The following is a 4,257-nucleotide window of genomic DNA, read 5'->3' on the forward strand; positions in this document are numbered from 1 at the left end:
CAGCAGTGGGAGAGGCTGCCTTGGAGAACAGTGAGCCTGCCAACACCAAGCAGCGCCAGGCAGGTTTGCAGGGCTGGAGGCTGTAGACAGACTGGCCTCTGAAATCCCAGATTTTCAGAATGCAGCTGCAAATATGAAGGAGCTTCAATTAGTGTATGGAAAATGGAATTAAAAGATTTTGGTGCAAGTTTTTTAAATCTGTACATATAAGGGGTCTACAAGAAGTTACTGAAAAATGCATATTATGGGGTAGGCACTTGGTACAGTTCAGATGCTGCTTGGATCACCTGCATCCCACATCAAAGAGCCTAGGTTCCAGTTCCCTCTAGTGCACATCCTGGGACAAAGCAGATGATGGCTCAAGTACTCGGTCTCTGCTACCCATGTAGGAGACCTGGATTGGGTTTTGGACTCCTGGCTTTGGACCAGCCCAGCCCATCTGTTGCAGATATTTGGGGAGTAGAAGGAAGATCTCTGTTTCCCTTTCAAAGAAAATAAAAATAAATTTTTAAATGTATAATATAGAAAAAGTATGTATGAGTTCAAAATTTTTGTATCAAAATAAATGTCTTTCAGTTCCATTTTTTTAAAGATTTTTATTTATTTGACAGAGTTACAGACAGCGAGAGAGACAGAGAAAGGTTTTCCCTCTGTTGGTTCACTCCCCAAATGACCGCCACGGCTGGAACTACGCTGATCAGGAACCAGGAGCCAGGAGCTTCTTTCCTGGTCTCCCACGCGGGTGCAGGCGCCCAAGCACTCGGGCCATCCTCCACTGCCTTCCCAGACCACAGCAGAGAGCTGGACTGGAAGAGGAGCATCCAGGGCTAGAACCTGGGGCCCATATGGGATGCCGGCGCCGAAGGCGGAGGATTAAGCTAGTGAGCCACTACGCCAGCCCCTCAATTCCATTTTATAAGACATTGATTTATTTGAAAAGCAGAGTGACAGAGAAAATGAACAGGGTATCTTCCATCACTATTTTACTCCCCAAATAGCTGTAACAGCCAGGGCTGGGTTAGGCCACAGCTGGAGCCAGGAACTCCCTCCACATCTCCCACATGGGCAGTAGGAGTTCAAGCACTTGAGCTATCTTCTGCTGCCTTCCCAGGCACATTAGCAGGAAGCTAGATAAAAAGTGGAATAGCACAGACTCGAACTGGCACTAGATATGGGATGTTGGCACAAGTGCGAATTTAAGAGATATTTATTTGAAAGGCAGAAGTATACATAGAAAGGGAGGCACATGCGCATACAGACACACACAGATCTCCATCCACTGGTTCACTCCCCAGATGGCAACAGGTGTGGCTGGGCCAGGATGAAGCCAGGAGCCTCATCCAGGTCTCCTTTAACCTGTGGCACAACTTTAACCTACTGTGCCAAAACACTGGCCTTCCAATTTTTTCTCTCTCTCTTTTAATTATTTCTCTTATTTGAGAAGTAGCAAGAGAAAGAATGATAAAGAGAGAGCAAGCTGCCATCTACTGGTTTATTCCCCAGATGCCTGCAACAGTCCCCAGCTGGGGCCAAAGCCAAAAGTGAAGAACTCAGTCCAGGTCTAGTGACCAGGTCTCCCACATGACACAATCACTTGAGCCATCCCCGATGCCTCCCAGGGTGTGCATTAGCAAGAAGCTGGAATCTGGAGCAGAGTTGGGACTCAAACCCAGGCACTGTGGCATGGAATGAGAATGACCTAACCAGTTTCTTAACCACTGTGCTAAATGCCCACCCCTAATTCCATTTTTCCATGAACTTTTTGGAACACCCTTGTATGTATGTCTGCCACCAATATACCCCAGGGCCTGGGATTCCTTCTTTGGGTACAGACAAGGCAGAACTCTGTGCAAATGCTACTGCATGGAGGATGGCCCAAGTGCTTGGGCCCTGCACCTGCATGGGAGACCAGGAGAAGCACCTGGCTCCTGCCTTCGGATCAGCGCGGTGTGCCGGCCGCAGCGCGCCAGTCGTGGCCATTGGAGGGTGAACCAATGGCAAAGGAAGACCTTTCTCTCTCCTTTCTCTCTGTCTCTCTCTCTCACTATCCACTCTGTCAAAAAAAAAAAAAAAAGAAAAGAAAAAAGAAAAAAATATGCTACTGCAGCAGGAGGAACACGTGAATTCCACTCCACACACTTCTGCATCCAGGACTGAAGCTAGGGTTGCTCACGGTTCAGGAAAGGAGAGATACTCAAGGGAGAGGTTGGAATGGAGGAGTTTGGAGGATAAAAGCCAAGTTTGACACCCAGACTGCCAAAGATGAGGGCGTGACAATAAAGTCCCTTCATTCATAGCACTGACAATCCCCTGGGAGGCAAAAAAAAAACAAACAAGCAAATATGTTTTTGAAGACAAAGAATGTGACAGGTGCTAGGAAGGAAATAGAGCAAAACTCTGGAGGGTTACGGGGGTGGCCAGGGAGTGCCCCCTCTGAAGAGATGCCATTTAAGGTGAGGCCAGGATTCAGAGCCAGCAGGAGGAACAGAAAATACAAAAACCCTAAAGGAGAAAACAGCTTGGGACATTTGTGGCACTGTCCCTGTGAACAAGAACAGTTTCACTAGACGATGTCAGACAGGCACGAACATTCAGAGTCTAGGAGGGCTTGAAAGGGGTGCTAGCTTTGACTGCAGGTGCAGTGGGAACCTGTCAAGGCAGGACAGGAAGTGACCCCAAGTTTAATAATCACCACTCTGGCTGCCATGTAGCGAACAGACTGAGAGGGGCTGAAGAGACAGCCGAGGAGCAATGAAGAGGTTGCTGTGGTTCTCCAGGTGAAAGAGGATGGGCTGGACAGGTGGATGCACTGGAGGTAGGGGCAGAGGATGGAGAGAATGGACCACAAGTCCAAAACGAGAGGGAAAGAAGGCAGCCTGACCTGCCACCCTGGCTGAGGCCGGGCCCAGAGGCATGGAGGGAGGTGAGCTTGACCTGCACAATTGGGGCTGGACTCCGAAGGGCTTCGGACACCAGATTAGGACTTGAGCTCCACCCTGCAGGAGCTGGGGCACCATCAAAGGCATTTTTATTTATTTTTTCATCAAAGAGCTCTGAGCAAGGGGATCTGACAGTGTGGTCAGATTTATGTGCTTCTCAGATCCTGGTGGCAGCTGGTGTGGAGGGTGGCTGAAGAGGCGAGAACCGGTGGCAGGAAGACTTTCTCAGGAGGAGGCCGCCTTGACAGCCACGTGTGAGATGGTGAGGCCCAAAGAGGGGCCCACCATCCTGGCACCCTGGGGGTGGCTGGGGCCCTGCTTGCCCCAGGTTTCTCCCCTCCTGGGGCCCTGGGCAGCTGCAGAACACCCGAGTAGGCCCCGGCTCTGAGGCTTCCAGCAGAAAATAGGATGAGGGCATCCAAAAGGCATCAGAGCTGTTTATCCGGAGCAGAGATGCCTCAGCATGGATTTATGGATGAAAGGTTACGGGGGAGGGCAGGGGAACCAGCTGTCCCCCATCCTCACAAAGGGCAAACAAAGGAGGGGACTGTGGCCTCAGCTACAGCTGGAGCAGGGGGAAGGGCCCTCGAGTAATCACACAAACCAAATCTCTCACTGAACAGTCGGGTAAACTGAGGCACAGGGGGAGAGGCAGGTCCTTGCTCAAGGCCACATATGCTAGATCCACCAGCACAACCTCTTGCTTCTAAAGACCCCAGGGGCTCACAGAGCACTCAAGAGGGCACCTGAGACCAGCCCAGAGGGGCTTTGAATGCACCCGTTCCGAGAGAAAGTGCATTGCAGCTGTCCTGGCAGGATGGGAGGGGGAACTGGTGCAGGACCTGGGGTCCTGGGCCCCGGCACCTGCTGTTTGAGTTCAAGCTTTGGTTTAGATCCTCGTTGTGCTGACAGCTCTGTCTCCACCCACACCCCCAACCAGTCTCAGTGTTTCCAACACTTGGTGGGACTCTTATCTCTCTCAAGGGTCTTGATCTTTTGGGGGTAAGTTGTCCCTCTGCCCTCTGAGACTCTATTTCTCTTAGACTATCTCTCTGGCCAGCCTCCCACCTCCAGTGGGCCCTCACTGCTAAGAGTAACTCTAGGGAGACAATGCTTGGGCCCAGTGCCCAGGCAGGGACAGGTGACAGCAGCTGTGAGCCTATCTATAGCTCCCTTGCCCTTCAATTGTTCCAAACTTCAAACAATGGTTGGGCCCAGGATTAGAGACATCCCCCTGCCAACCCCACTGAAATGGATCCCAGGGGGCAGGTGATGAGGCTCATGAGGGCCACATGGTGATCTCTCAGCGCCACCCACT

The sequence above is a fragment of the Oryctolagus cuniculus genome, chromosome 11 (assembly GCF_964237555.1).
Source record: "Oryctolagus cuniculus chromosome 11, mOryCun1.1, whole genome shotgun sequence".
Taxonomy (NCBI): domain Eukaryota; kingdom Metazoa; phylum Chordata; class Mammalia; order Lagomorpha; family Leporidae; genus Oryctolagus; species Oryctolagus cuniculus.